The 16,191-nt window shown below is 46.0% G+C and overlaps 1 protein-coding gene and 1 long non-coding RNA gene across 2 annotated transcripts in view; one reads left to right on the top strand and one right to left on the bottom strand.

Moving 5' to 3' along the window:
• C12H21orf62 (chromosome 12 C21orf62 homolog) overlaps positions 1 to 3,758 on the bottom strand; it is a 27,248-nt gene extending 23,490 nt beyond the window's left edge. The window contains exon 1 of the mRNA XM_059277220.1: positions 3,599 to 3,758. The gene's annotated coding sequence lies outside the window, so the exon portion shown is untranslated. The remainder of the gene's footprint in view (positions 1 to 3,598) is intronic.
• LOC131922428 (uncharacterized) lies at positions 3,678 to 16,191 on the top strand. The gene is made up of 2 exons (XR_009382280.1): positions 3,678 to 4,060; positions 16,040 to 16,191. It is a non-coding gene; the product is annotated as an uncharacterized LOC131922428 (long non-coding RNA).

Genomic DNA, 16,191 nt, shown 5'->3' with positions numbered 1-16,191 from the left:
TTGTTAGCCAATGAAGTCCCATGGACCTTTAAACATTACAAGTCATTGTCATTGCTATAGGCCATGGTTTTGGTTATAGGGTCTAGGATGATGGAGATTGGTCTACTCTCTAGACTATGAAAGACCGTGTTGTTGAGGACACTACACTCTCGAGCCATAGAACATGGAAAAATTGAGCTGGTGCTAACCTGGAGCTTCAGCTGATTTTCATAGTGTCTTAAGTGATTTTCATAGAGGTCTTAAGCATGCTACCAGAGGAGAGGAGTAATCAATAGCCTAAACCTGCTAGGAACCTTGCAAACTATGGCAATGACCAATGTCTTGGTTTGGGTTTCTATTACTGTGAAGAGACACTATGACCACAGCAACTCTTATAAAGGAAACATTTAATTGGGGCTGGCTTACAGTTTCAGAGGTTTAGCCCATTATCATCATGGTGGGAAGGAAGCATGGTGGTATACAGGCAGACATGGTGCTGGAGAAGGAGCTGAGAGTTCAACATCTTGATCTACAGGAAGCAGGAGACTGTGTGCCACACTGGGCATAACTTGATCATATGAGACCTCAAAGCTTGCCCCCACAGTGACACACTTCCTCTAACAATGCCACACCTCCTAATAGTGCCATGTCCTATGGGCCAAGCGTTCAAACACACGAGTCTATGGGAGCCATTCCTGTTTAAACCACCACAACCAGCCTGGCAAGATGTGGCCACTGGTACAATAGTGGCACAAATGTCATAGGAGTAACCAACCACTTTCTGATCAAATTTAAGGCCTGGTCCTCACTGTTACTGGGGCAAGAAACCATGGTTGGATAGGTCATAGGCCCTTGAGGATAACCTATTACTATTATTATGTTAAACTGAGATAGAATTAAACAGACTCGTAATGATTTCTTACAGAAGAGGGGCCAGAAAGATTCTAAGAGCTAGAGACAGTGGATGAGCACAGGGAAACAATGACACATCAGGGCCAACACACAGGTGAACTCACAAGGGTTGTGACAGTGTGCACAAGATCTTTGCAAGTTCAAGTCAGACAAAAATCCCAGCATGGAGAGAGAAGGCGGACACTAGTCCTACTCCTAGCCAAGGAGCTATTGGCAGTTGATAACTGCTGGGAGACGGAGGGGGAGTCAGGGTAGCCCTGGTCTGTCACCCATGCCCCAGTGAAAGACCACCCGTTATAGAATACATGGGCAGCACCAATTGGCTTATCTTCTTTTAAAGGGTACAAAGTTGGGTGGGTGGGTAGGGGAGGAGGTGGATCAGGGAGGAACTCGGGGAAGGGGTGAATATGATCAAAACATATTGCAAGAAATTCTCAAAGGAATAATAAACACAACGAGAAGAAAAAAATACCACCACCAACAACGAAGAAAAACTGGCTGTCAACAGAAGGCAATGTCCTTTACAAAGTGACAGACAGCCTTCTAGCCTGCCGAAACTGCCTGACATCAGGCCAAGCACTCTCCATATTTTTATTCACTAGATTATTAAGTTTTATTTTGGAATAGGTCTCGCTATGTTGCTCTGGCTGGTCTTGAACTCCTGAACTCGAGTGATCCTTCCACAGGACCAGTCGGCACCACAGGCACATACCTGGCTTTACTTAGTAATGCTAACATGGAACGTGCCAGGTGCTGCTTAGGTTTTCAGGCCACTGACTTGCAATAACCCTATAAGTAGATAGCAACCCCCCACTATCCTATTAGAATATGGAGACACAGAGTGGCTGGATAACTTGTCAAAGATCCAAGATCTAGTTAATAATGGCTCAGACTTTAACCCAGACAGCCAAATACACCATAAGGAGCCACAGTGGAAACGCAGTGCTGTTACTGAGCCCAAGGCCATGGGCAGACTCCATTGATGTCCCACACCTCGTAATCCATTGCTAGACTCTGAGGCCTCTGAACTGTCTATGGAAATCGTATGCTTAATGAGATGAATTAAGTGGGTTCTGTTTTATAGAAACACTTCAGAAACACCCTTTGTAGAAGAAGCAGGCATAAATCAGTACGGTTCAAGCTCATCATTAGAAGAGAAGCTAACATAGGCCACGTGCTGCTTCAGCTAATGTGGGTATGGAGCGTGGTACAAAGAACAGGTCAGAGAGAACCTCAGGAATCTCTCACAAAAATGGGTGGTACCTCCCCTGGGCATGACAGATTTGGCAGTGAGCAAAACCTTCCAGTTTCTCCTTGGAGTGGCCTGAAATATGCTCAGGTAATCTATTCACTGGCTTTTGAACCCATGGCTTTGCCCAGCTGCCCACTAGACAAGGTCAGGCTGTTTGGACTGACTGCTGTCCATGCGGCTGACCTCTTACTTGTCTCTTAAAGGCACAGACACCAGCCACTGGGCACCGGATCTTCCAAGCTGATCACTCGCCAGTTTTAAGCAATGAAAAACCGTTGTGGAAAGGAAAACTGGAAAATACGACTGAGCCGTTGAAAAGCACTAATTTCCATAAACACTTTACTGAAACTATTATTCTCAGAAACTGCCCTATTTCTGTCAAAAAAAAATAATGAAAAAAATGTTTCCCCTCCAAACATATTGCATTATTCAATCTAAAAATAAAAAAGTTAAGAACTTCTGAAGAATCACCCTTTCTCTCTCTCTCTCTCTCTCTCTTACACACACACACACACACACACACACACACACACACACAGATAAATAAATAAATAAATAAATAAATAAATAAATAAATAAATAAACAAATAAAATTCAAAACAAGTTTGCAAACAACTGAAGTTTGGATTTTCAGTATTTTCTAAGGACTTCCCCCTGTAAATATCTCATACAATGCTTGAACCACACTCCCCCCGCCCCAAATATACCACATACTTTTTGCTAAAATCTGCCAAGAGCATGTTTATAAAAGAATAAAATTGATGAAGGAGTGCGTATGGACGACGGGACTTGCATTAAAACACTCGTCTTAGTTGTTCGTTATTTATCACACTTCCCCACTTCTGCATAAAAGCACCATTTTTTTTTTAAGTTAGCTATACAATCTGCCTTGTGATGCTTATTTAAGAAGTTCACTATTTACTTTTCATTCCATGCTGTCTGAGGAGTAAACTCCGACATGTAAGTGGGATGTAGACACCACTGAAGGATAAAAGCAAAGCGCCAAAGCATCCCAGGCTCTGCTTCTTCCGAGTTCTTGAAGTTCTCTGTGATTCACTACAGAGAAGAGACGGGATCTGGGTCTGCTTGCTTTCCTTGTTACTAGGTAGAAAAGGCTTACTAACAGAAGAGACTAACCAAATCTTTAAAAATAGAAACAAGTTCAGATTCCTGTCTATTTAGGGACTAATGAGAAGACCATTTCATTCCTTGCTTAATGCCCTGAAAAGTGTTTCCTTTAGAAGGCAGAGAACGGTGGAAAGCTATCCAGTTGCTTGGAAGCCCCGAGTGTTTGGTGGAGCCCACCACCCTTCCGTGACATATTCGGGGGCTGTGGCAGTTCCAAGGAGGTTGCCCTTGATGGAGCCCCTCCGGCCATGCAGCCCAAAGCCTGAAGGTATTAAAGTTGTCTGTTGAGCGGAAAGGCTTTTTAAACAGAGCAGAGGCGCTACTCACGTCTCGCGGCTCCACCGCCGGGCCTTGCCTCTCCCATCTGCAGCCTGCGGGGATCTCTTCCCTGGCCACTGATCCTTCACCCTGGCTTGACAGCTGGTTTCATCTGCAAGCCGGGGTGGAATGCGTGGTCTCGTGGTCTCTCACTTGCTGTTCTTTTCCGTTTCCAGAGGGCCAGTGGCCTGGTGGTTTCCGTGGCAACCAGAAGGAAGCTGGCTGGCCTACCAGTTTTATTAACCACACAGCGGGAGAGAACCTGTCTCTCTGGGGCTGTAAGCCGGGAAATTTCCAGAAGAAACTGAGGGTACTGCCGCTGTAGACTGACCCCAAAGGAGAAGCGCAAATGGAAGAAAGTCTACCCTGGCAGGAAATTGGATGGATTAATAGCGGACTGAGGAGATGCCTCGATACTTTTACATCTACGATTTGTTCCACGCTCTTAAGCCTGATAAATTGTTACTTGTGGTAAGTGCCTCAGCTGGTATAAACTGTGATTGTTCCAAAAGTTTCTTCTCTCTCATTAACTCATGTTTTTAAATGCTAGAAGCCTGAAAGTAAGTAAATACGAAAAAAAAAGAATCTGTGTCCATTAAATCATGGCTTAGTCCACTTGAGGCTCCTACAAAATGTTCTAAACCAGGAGGCTTAAAAACAGCAACTGTATCTTAGTCTTTGGAGACAGGGAAACTTAAGACAGGCTCCAGGCTTCAATGTCTGATGGGTGTGTGTGTGTGTGTGTGTGTGTGTGTGTGTGTGTGTGTGGCATGTCTAGGCTCATAGACAGCCAATCTTCTAGGCATGTTCTCACAGCTCTCCTTGTTTGACTACTAACCCCATTCATGAAGGTTCCACCCTGTGCCCTAACATCTGGTCTTTAGTGACCAATGAGGGTTTACTAAGTATGGGAGGAGTCAGTCGGATGGAGCCAGGTCTCACGAATGTAAAGCACTATGGGACTAGAAAAATGGATGGATAATTGCTTGGATGTGGAGTAACAACGTTCCAAAGAGAGTAGCACCTGTCCATCCGTCCATCCGTCCATCCATTCTTCCATCCATCCATCCATCTACAGACCTTACCACACACAAGCACTGGGCCAAGACACTTGAAGGATGTGGAGATAAATAGGAGGGATTATACAAGCTCACTGTGATAAACATGTGAAGAAAGGAACAAAAATAATACGTGCACAGCTTAGAGATGGTGCGGATTCCTTTAGCCAGGGAGATGGGAATTTGAATGGTACCATTTGATCAGGGCCCTAAAAGATGGCCAGGACTGGAGTGGGAAAAGTTTGTATTGGGGGCTGTGGCACTCGCCTGAAGGTCAGGGGACAATCTCAGATAGAGGCTGGCCTTTACCTTCCACCTTGTTTCTCTCTCTCTCTCTCTCTCTCTCTCTCTCTCTCTCTCTCTCTCTCTCTTCCTCTCTGCCTCCCCGCCCCCACCCCTCTGCTGTGTACCCTAGTCTAGATGGACAGAAGTTCCCTGTGCCTCTCCTCCCTCCAGGGGCACTGAAATCATGGGCATATGTACTCCACAGCCGGCTCTGTGTGGGCTCTGGGGACTTGAACTGGGACTCATGCTCACATAACAAGCACTTTACCTGCTTATTCCTCTCCTGATTCCTGTAGTCTGACAACTGCAGTTTCTCATGGATCCCGGGGGATCCAGGTCCTCAAACAACTGAGCTAGAACTTAGCTAGAGATGGCAGTCCCAGGCCTAGTGAGCTCTTCTGAAAACCACCAGATCACAGTCAGGACAAAGGGACCCGACAAGTGTTTACTCTTGCTGGTTTGTGGTCCCATTGGTGGCAATTTCCTCTTAACTGTAACATTGGCCTCAGGAGGGCGGGAGGTTTGAGAGGTAAAGAGAAGGCCATGCATGTGGGAGAACAGAAACTTGGAAGATGCTCCAGGGCACCTTGCCAGCATCTAAAAGTGGATAATCAACTGGCAGGGAACAGACTGACCAGCCTGTGGAGCTGCAAGCGTGCAGGGCCTAGGGAACAGCTCTCCCAGCCACTGTGCTGGCTGGGGCTTTTCCAAAATGCAGGTCTTTTTGTGTCACCCCTGTACCTTGTGAGTAACCCTTCCCCCCTTCCTGTTAGTGACCCTGGTAAAAACTCGCTGGTAGCCAGGTGGTGGTGGCACACACTTTTAATCCCAGCACTGGGGAGGCAGAGGCAGGCATATGTATCTCTGTGAGTTCAAGGCCAGCCTGGTCTATAGAGCAAATTCCAGGACAGCCAGGCTACACACAGAGAAACCCTGTCTGGAAAAACTAAAACAAAAGAAAACACAGCAACAACAAACCAACTCAGTGGCTCACCAGGTCGCCTATTGGTGTAATTGTTACTTTGTTACTTTGGTCTGTTGCGGTTTCTCTTTCTGGAGTGAGTAGTCAGGTGTGCGTTATATCTTCCCAGGAAAAGTCTAACCTCAGCAAATGTGAACACACTATTATATACCACACATACTACTTACACACTATACACACCACACACACTACTATATACACCACACACACTATTACACACAGTATATACACCACACACACTATTGTACACACTATATACACCACACACACTATTACACACAGTATATACACCATACACACTATTGTACACACTATATACACCACACATACTATTACACATAGTATATATACCACACACACTATTGTACACACTATGTACACCACACACACTATTACACACAGTATATACACCACACACACTATTACACACAGTATATACACCACACACACTATTGTACACACTATGTACACCACACACACTATTACACACAGTATATACACCACACACACTATTGTACACACTATGTACACCACACATACTATTACACACACTATACATGGCATAGTGGAGCTCGGACCTTGGTTCAGGTCTTGACTACATTACCTTTTTACACAGTTTTGAAAACTTTGAGCCTCCACTTTCTCATTTGGGAGTTGGGGTGTGAGGCTTTTCTGAAAGGCTGAGTTGAGGACTCGGTGAGACCATGCACACTGATGCCTGAAAAGGGGGAGGGGGAGGCTGGAGAAAAGCCCCTCCCCCCAATCAGGCCTGCTTTTCTCGATGGTTGAGCATCAAGCATTTCAAACCAATGGACAGAATCAAGGAAGACTGCCTAGTGGAGAATCCCTTGCATTCCTGAGCACTGCCTCCAACAAGAGTGTTACCAACACAAACCAAAACACAAATGGACCATGCGTGCAGGTGGCTTTTGAGTTTTACATTCCCAGCACTCCTCTCTCCCCTCTAAACCTGACTTCCTATTTATGCACCGATAAAACTGCCCCACAATTCCATTTGCAAACGAGGGAACCCTTGAAGCTAAGAGGAATAAATGAGGCAGCTGTATTAATTACTTCTGGCTGCTGTGACGAAATACCCCACAAAAGCAAACTAATGAAGAGGGGGCTTCTCCCGGCGCACAGGTTGGGGGGCTGCAGTCCACGGTGGTGGGGAGCCATGGTGTTGGGAGAGCAGTTGCAGTTGGGAGGCAGGGATGGAGGAACCCTGGTGTCTCCTCTTTCCTATTCCTTTCATGAGGCCAGACCCCAGCCTGTGGAATGATCCCCCTCCTTGAGGGCGGCTCTTTCCTCCTAAGCTGAGTCTTCCTATTAACCCCTTCCTAACCATACCCAGAGGTGTTCCCATGGTGATTCTAAATCGAGGTTGGCAAAGAAGATTAAAGAGCATACTTCACGTCAGCTTTACTTCCATTTTCAAATCTCTCTCTCTCTCTCTCTCTCTCTCTCTCTCTCTGAGCACGCACGCCACAACGTATGTATGTATGTATGTTTGGAGGTCAAAGATACCCATTGGGAGTTGGTTCCCTCCTTCTACCATGTGGAATCCAGGAATTGAACTCAGGGCAGCACCTTTACCTGTGGAGCCAAACTTCTTGTTGGCCCAACTTTTTTCTTTTGGGACAAGATAGCCTTGACTGGCCTTGAACTCACAGGGATGTATGTGCCTGCTTCTACCTTGTGAGTACAGGAGTTAAAGGTGTGTGGACCATGCCTGGCCAGACTTCATTAGTAAACGTCTTTCAATTCTTTGATGGATGTAACTTTAAAACAGAATCCATACGCAGCTGTTGTGAAGACACCTAAGGGGGCGTCTCTGTACACTCATGCTTCAATCTGACTCCCTGGTCTCTGCTTAGGAAACCATGCTCGGTCTGGAGATCCTTTTCTGTCACGTGGTGAAGAGCTTAGCGTCACCTGAGTGGAGGTCCCTAACCGGTGAGTCTCGGTATCCATTGGCAGCACGGGGCTCTGTCTCTCCTGCTGTTGCTGGCCACATGCAGGGAGTAGCTCGGCCTTGCCACACATTCCCTGCTATGACATATTGTTCACCACAGGCCTCGAACATCGGGGCCGACAGCCGTGAACATAAACCTTCAAAACTGAACAAAAGCAAACCCTCCCTTTTACAAGATGATGATCTCAGCTATGTGTACAGCAATGTAAAACCGGCCAGCTCAAGGCCCCAGCTCAAGCAGAGAACGCAAACCTATGCGCCCTTTGCCAGGAAGCTGTCGGCTCTTGACCCATTGTGCGAAGAGCCCAGTCTGTAAAATATCTGTCCACGAGGGAGGGGACCGGTGGAAGAACTGAGAGACCAACTGTCAGGTTATTAACAACCAGTGTAACGGCACAGACAGGTTTATGGATCCGGGTGGAGGGCTAGCAACCGCGCAAGTCAACGATCTCAGGTCCTGAAAACTCAGCAGATTGTACATTCGGCTAAGCGTGGTGTGTTCCGGGGCATCGGCCAGCTAGCTGGAGAGGCCCTTGGCCCAGGTGACTACAAGGGTGAGCAGTAAGGACTGAGTTAATGCGATCAAAACGTATGATGTACGTATATGAAAGTGTCACAATGAAGCTCCGTCTCCCAAGAGAGCGACTGCAGCCTTGGACGTGGGGCTGCTAGTGGTACCGTCCTCAGGTGTGCCTCACAGCTCCAGTTATCCTCATGTCTCACCTGGTGAAACACCCACGAACTCATCTTTGTCCAACCACCTGGACCATGAGCATCCCCTCAGACTGCGTCAAACCTTGGGGAGCAAGCCACCTGGGAATGCCGGGCAGGACTGTGAACGCCTGACCGAGTCTGCCGCCTACTGGTGACACGTGGTTCTCACGGGCGGACCTAACCCCTGCCGTCCCAACGGCCTTGCCAAAGCTTCCTTCCTTTACGTGAATGTCCACGCACTTTCTGCCTGCTGCTGCTGCTGGACATTTCCACGTGTTAGTAGAAACGCTGATTCTTGTTACAGGTGCTGTCCGCGACACACGAAGAGGCAACTTTGCCATAAGTGGGTAGTGGTAGCATACAACCAGACAAGGCAGGTTCCTGTCTTGGTGAGAGGGCTCCGTCAGGAGAGAGGGTGGCAGGAAAGGCCAACTGCGTGACTTATTCATCTCCTTTCTCATTCTGACTGAATTACTCCTAAGAAGCTGCCTTCAAGTAAGAGATTTGGTTTTCTAGTACAGGCGATGGCCACTGCAGTCAGTTGTCTCCAAGGGTACCCACACACTGGTATTCATCCATCCATACACACAGACACAGACACACATACATATACACACACACACATACATACATACATACATACACAGACACACATATACACACACATACATACATACATACACAGACACACATACATATACACACATACATACATACACAGACACACATATACACACACACATACATATACACATACACAGACACACAGACACACATATACACACACATACATACACACATACACAGACACACATACATATACACACATACATACATACATACATACATACACAGACACACATATACACACACATACGTACATACATACATACATAGACACACATATACACACACATACATACATATACAGACACACATACATATACACACACATACATACATACACAGACACACATATACATAATACATATACAGACACATATACATACATACATGCGTACATACGCATACATACATTAATACATTCATAGTTTATATACATAAACACATACATATATATGTATAAATAGAAATACAATAGATCTTTAAAATAAGAAGAATAGAAGACCTGGAGCTGGGTTAGCCTCCATGCTGTCTAGGCACTATGGTGCCAGACTGTGCTTTTCAGGCTGCTGGGAACTGTCGTCAAAGTTTTCCTCAGGTGTGGACCCTGTAAGTGACTACACAGGCCAGTTAGTCACGACAAGCCTGTTGGGAAAACAGTCAGATCTGCCACGGGGCGACTTGTTGCTGGGGTGTCACAGGCCCTAGAGGGGAGTCCACTGTTGTTCATGGTGTCTGTCAAATGCCTTTGATAGCCATGTTTGTGCCAAGAGCTTGATGCTGCTCCAGCTTCAGTCAGAGAAGCTTTGGTGTGGCCGGGCTGTGATAGTGCAGATTCGTAACTGGTCAAAGGATGGAGAACAAGTCAGAATTAAATGCCCATCCCTTAAAGGAACATCTGTACCACCCTTTCCACAGCTCAGGGACTGTGGGGGAATAAGGGGTGGAATACACATGAGAGCTGGAGGATGCGGGGAAGCAGTGCAGTGTGTCAACTCCCAGGCACACGGGACTGTGGAGTGTCGACTCCCAGGCACACAGGACTGCAGCATGTCGACTCACTTAAGCTCACAGCAGCTGTGATCACCTGCAACACCCTGTGATGAATGGGGCACAGGCTCACAGGGTCTCACCCTGAGGATTTATACACAGACAACAGTTGATGGGGGTGGAGAGACGTTTTCTTCAGCGATGTAGCCACTGGTAAAGTGCCCATCTCTTGTAAACAAACCTGCACCCATGTACTGTAAGATGCCCTGAAGATACTCATTGGGACACACACACACAGACACACACAGAGACAATACACACACACACACACACACACACACACACACACACACACAAAAACCATGACAGTACGGGAGGGGCATAGTTGGGAAGGGGAAGGGGATTGGGATTAGAAGGAATGGGGAAGAGGTTAAAGGTGAGAGGGAGAGATAAAAATGTATTATTGCATTTTGTATTATTATTTATATTATTATGTAAATATATTATTATGCACATGTATGTATATATAATAGGGAGAGATCAAAATATAATATGTACATGTATGAAAGTATCGTAATGAAACTCATTATTATATATGATTAATATATGATAGCAACAATTAAAAAAGATTTTGTTCTCTTTTACAAATCTCTAACATTCAGAGATGAAAAGGCTTTAGGTGGCTGCAGCAGCTCCGGACACTGCTCACTGGTGCAGAGTCAGCCGGCACGGGACCTCAACACCCCAGTCCTTCAGAGAGGGCACCTGCAAAAGCAGGAAATGCTGCAACTGTGTGAAACTGGCTGATAAAGTCAAGAAGAGGGTGACGCGCTTGCAAAGAAAGAGCCCCAATAGGATGGCAAAACCGCCACAGAAGCCACATCCTCCGTGGAAGAAAACATACATCTGCGGAACGTGTTATTTGTTGTGGAAGCAATCCTACATGCTGCTTTTGTTACTGATAGAAAAATATGAAGATAAAACATTAGGGAATTCAAACACTGGTTTTTAAAAACTACAAAGTGAGTGAACACTTAAAAGATGAATGACTAGTCAAAGAGTTGGGGGCTGGGCGGGGCTCAGCGGGTGGACTGTTTATCATGCACACAGGGGGATCTGAGCTTGAGAAGTTATACGGGCAGTTTTTATATTTTCCCCAAAGTTTTAAAGTTTCGCTTTTCACAACTTATTTTTTTAATCTATTTGTAACTAATTATGATTTAGGTATCTATTTATTTGAGTAAATGATTTTGCTACTTCTACGTACCGATATGCCTTGGGGTCTTCACTTGTGAAACCCCGAGTCCATGGGGCTGCCCAGAGGAGGCTTTGAAAAGGACTTATAGGATGGAGAACCAAGTGGTCACGGGAGAGTCATCATGGCAAACTGTGATACTCAGAACTTCAATCCATCCCCCACCCCCAGCTCCTTTCCTGTCTACCTTATGTTTTCAGAAATTCCCATAAGGGGTTAGTGTCTGGTTACATTTTCGTAGGTTCACTGAAGTGCAACTTTTGAAGTAGAAAGAAGACAAAAACTCTTCCTAGGAACGCTCGAATGTAAACATTCAACCTCGAGACTAGAAGCGCTGCTTTCTCCCACTAGATGGCAGTGTTTCTCTGCAGACCAGGCCGGCCGCCCAGGCTCCCTGACAAGGTGGTGGTCTCCCAGAAAGGACACCGGGCACCAGGCAGCTGCTTCCACTCAAGAAGCCAAACGAGAAACTGTGCGGCCTCTCTTTATCTAGAAGATGCCCCCCACCCCGAGCCTCGAGGCTGATGTACAACTAGAGAAGCTGAGTTTGGTCCTTAGTGGAGGGTATGATTTTAAGCGGTGACCTCCGTGAATGGCCGTGGGAGCGGGCGTCCTTTGGAGGCAGTGTCTAAACTCCTGATTGAAAGTGGCATCTCTTTTCTTCTTCGTGCATTTGTCTTGAACAATCTGGATTGTGACGGATATGCATTGCTGCTTCAGGTGTGAGCGAGACTCAGTGAGGAGGACCGTTCGCCTCACAGGAGGCTTACTGCCATCTTACCTCTTCTTTAAACAAACAAACAAAACCAAAAAACAAAGAAAGAAAAAACGGACACGAGGAAAAAGCGAACTTTGCAGAGCGTCCCTTTCATATGGCCACCTTTGTCTCTCGGTATCTATGGAGACAACGCTACTTTGAAACGTGTGCTGGGATCTTGCTGTGTACACAGAGGTCCTTGGTGGGTTCTGAAGAAATGCTGTTCCACTGCTGTATAACACACACACACACACACACACACACACACACACACATATATGTCTCAGTCTGTAGCCCTGGCTGGCTGGGAACTCACCATGTAAACCAGGTTACTCTCGAACTCACAGAGATGATCTTGCCTCTCCCAAGCACTGGGACTAAAGGTGTGTCCCAGCATGTCCTGCCAATGTATAATCATCATTAACACCACAAAATGGCACTGCCAACCTGTGTAGGAAGGGCTGTATTGTTCAGCTCCCCCCTCCTCCTCTTTCTCCTGCCCTTTCCTGTGTGTTGCCAGACACTGAGCCCAGGGCCTCCCAAGTGCTCTACTACTGGGCTATCTCTAGCTCTCGTTTTTTTAAAAACAAAAATGTTTTATGTGGTTGTTTTATGAATCAATCCATAACATCGCTGCCTATTTTGTTATCATTCTAATAACCTGTGGTTATTAGAAAAATAGGAAGAAAAAAATATAATCTTCCCCAATTCCATTCCCATATACAACATCCACACTAATTTTTTCCCCAGGATGAAAAAAATAGTCATTATTTTAATCATCAGGAGCGTTTTCTCCTTTATCAATAAATGTCTTCAAATTGGTAAACTCTGGAGAGAGATTGCCTGACTTGATTTCTGTATCTAATATTGAACTTGGTTCATTTGTTTGTTTTATAAGACCAAGTCTCCCTGTGTAGCCCAGGCTGGCTTCAAATTCCTGATCCTCCTGCCTCAGCTGCCCAAGAGCTTGCTTCTTTTATCTGTACAGCGGAAGTCATAAGATAACAGTCCTCGCTCACAGCCTTGGTTGGGAGATAATGTCTGCTGTGTGTCTGCTACAATACCAAGCACATAGGAAATACCTCAGAGGTGTGGCTCTGTGGTAAAAACCCTGCTTAGCATTCACTAGAGCCCAGGTTCAATCCCCAACACCACAAAGACAAAAAAGCCCAGCAAAGACTAGTCTTTATATCGTCATCATTATCAACTAATTTTATGTTGTCATCTTATCAATCAAACTTTTTTGGCTACTATGAAATTACTCATTGTTACACAATTTGGAAAATACGAAGGAATATAAACTGAGAACACCGGAGCTGGAGAGATGGTTCTGTGGATAAAGTAATTATCGTGCAGGTATGGGGACTTGAATTCAGACTCCAGCACCCACAGAAAAGCTGGCCCAGCAGCCTGTGCCTGGAAACCCTGCCCTGATGGCAGAGACAGGCCTCTCTATCGGGTGGGTAGCCAGTCTGGTCAACACGATGAGCTTCGGGTTCTGTGAGAAGCCTTGTCTCTAATGTGAAGAAGCAATTAGAGACATTCTGATCTCAACTTCTGACTAAAACGAGGGAACGTGTTACATGATAATATGAAAGGTCAAGCTGGGAATAGTGGAGCATGCCCATAACTCCAGCCCTTGAGAGGCAGAGGCAGGGGGATCATGAGTGTGAGATCAGTCTGCACTATATAGTGAGTCTTTATCTCAGGAAACGAAGTAACACCTGAAAATATTTGTGTATAATCTCACTACCAAAGATGATGTCACTACCCAGAAATGATCCAATTTTGGGGTAATGCTATTTAGAAATTAATCTATATGGGGTCATACTACACAGTTTACTTTGTTGTTGTTTGTGGCTTATCATTATATGTTAAAAATATGATTTTTGTCAACTGAAAGATAATCAATTGCATGAGTATTTTATATTTTTTTTCTTACCAGATGTTTAACAGAAAATGACTTTTGGGGTGGTCAAGAGGGTCCCACACTGATGCACATAAATAAGAGGACCTTGCAATTGGGAGGGATGGGTGTGGAAGGTGAAGCTAAGCATTAAGAAGTCAATAAGAAGTAAACAAGACAACTGGGCAGTGGTGGCGGATGCCTTTAATCCCAGCACTCGGGAGGCAGAGGCAGGTGGATCTCTGTGAGTTCAAGGCCAGCCTGGTTTACAGAGCGAGTTCCAGGACAGCCAGAGCTACACAGAGAAATCCTGTCTGGAAAAACCAAAACCAATAAATAAATGGATAGATGATAGATAGATAGATAGATAGATAGATAGATAGATAGATAGCAGATTGATAGATAGATAGATAGATAGATAGATAGATAGATAGATAAATGTAAACATAAAGAAAGTGGAGGGGGGAAATGGCCGCATTCTGTGTGAGGAACTGTAATGCAGATGTTCCAGAAAACGTTCCTTTTCACCTGTTCTGTGAGAACTGCAGAACTCAAGAGAAAAGAAGAGGAAGAAGAAGAGGAGGAGGAGGAAGAGGAAGAAGCAGCAGCAGCAGCAGCAGCAGCTGATTCATCTTGTGGTCACTTCCTATTTTTCCATTTCCTCTTTGTGCAGTAGCTATAACCATTACGAAATCCCAGAGAAGCAACTGATTTTAGCTCACTGCAAGGGGCGGGGGTGGGGGGAAGGAGGGGGCGGACAGACACTGGACCAAGAGATGGTTCTGGGGTCTGGTGCTACTGATACTAACCAGGCAAACATAAGCAGTTCTACTGAGCCCAAATCCAAAGGACAAACACGCAAGGCCGGAGGCTGGGGCATGAACTCGTGGAGGGCCATGACTCCTGGTTTGCCATTGGGGCATTAGGCTTGGCATGCAAAGGGGTACCTCCACTTTCCATCCCTGTCCCCGTGATTTTGTGGGTGGGCCGTAACTGCAGGCACCTAACACTGGTGTGAGGGAGGAGGCTTGAAACGCTAACAGAAAGGCAGGTAGTCAACTACTTAAAATGACGGGAATGTACATAGGCCTGTGTATACCAGACCAAAAGATCTGTCAGGAGCAGGGGAGGTGCGTCTAAGACCCAGGCAAATTTTCCACCTCATTTACCTGTTGCCTGTACTTCAGCACCATCACTGTTTTGGAGCTGCGCAGGAAAGCCAAGACCCCTCTTGGCAGATGGATGGAAAGGGCTCCATGCCAAATGATCCGGATGAACCTGCCAGAGCCTCGTGCTGGCAGGAGAGATTGCCCTCCGGGCTCTGATTTCTCCCTAGAGGGCTCTGGGACGCTCTTGTACTTGAGTTTCGATGCCAGTTTGGCGTTCTGCTTCAATGCCGTCAATATGGCTGCAATCACACGGAGTTACTTCCGCCTTTCCCCACACAGCCTCAGTAATCAGCGCCGCATTCCCACCCTGCAAAGTTTAGAATGACCGGCCGTGCACAGCCACGCTTCTTTGCGAAAGGCTGTTGCTATTTTCTATGTAATTCGATGGTGCTCGAAGTATGAGGAAAAATGTTAGAAATGCAAGCAATCAGTTGTTTCAAAGGCTCCCCGTATTCTTGGGTTGCTCCCTGCTCTGGGTAGGCTGCTGAGCCAAACTCCCAGATGGGATACTGCTCACAGCTCCAGGGCTTTGGGGTGCTGCCTGGTGTCCCGACTCAGCCACCCTTTCCTGATGGTGGTTGGAAATGTAAGAAGGCTGCCTTATAGCTGTCTTCCCATCCTCATCCTGGTGCAGACTTGTACAATTGTTCTCTGCCCTGTTGACAGTTTACAGGAAGCTAATCATGCGCAGGTCCAGACTGATGATGAAACATGAAACATCTCTGTATATTTCAGAATCCGACTGAGCAACGAGAAGCCTCATCTGCTGTGGGAGATTGGAGAAATAATGGACAAGAGGAGAAGACAAAACTTTAAGAAAAAAGGAGGGGGGGAGGAATAAGATAAAAACCGGCATTGTAAATATATTTCAAATTCATTTGCTGTAA

The sequence above is a fragment of the Peromyscus eremicus genome, chromosome 12 (assembly GCF_949786415.1).
Source record: "Peromyscus eremicus chromosome 12, PerEre_H2_v1, whole genome shotgun sequence".
Taxonomy (NCBI): Eukaryota; Metazoa; Chordata; class Mammalia; order Rodentia; family Cricetidae; genus Peromyscus; species Peromyscus eremicus.
The sequence above is the reverse complement of the archived record's forward strand: the minus strand, read 5'-3'. Positions and strand labels throughout refer to the sequence as shown.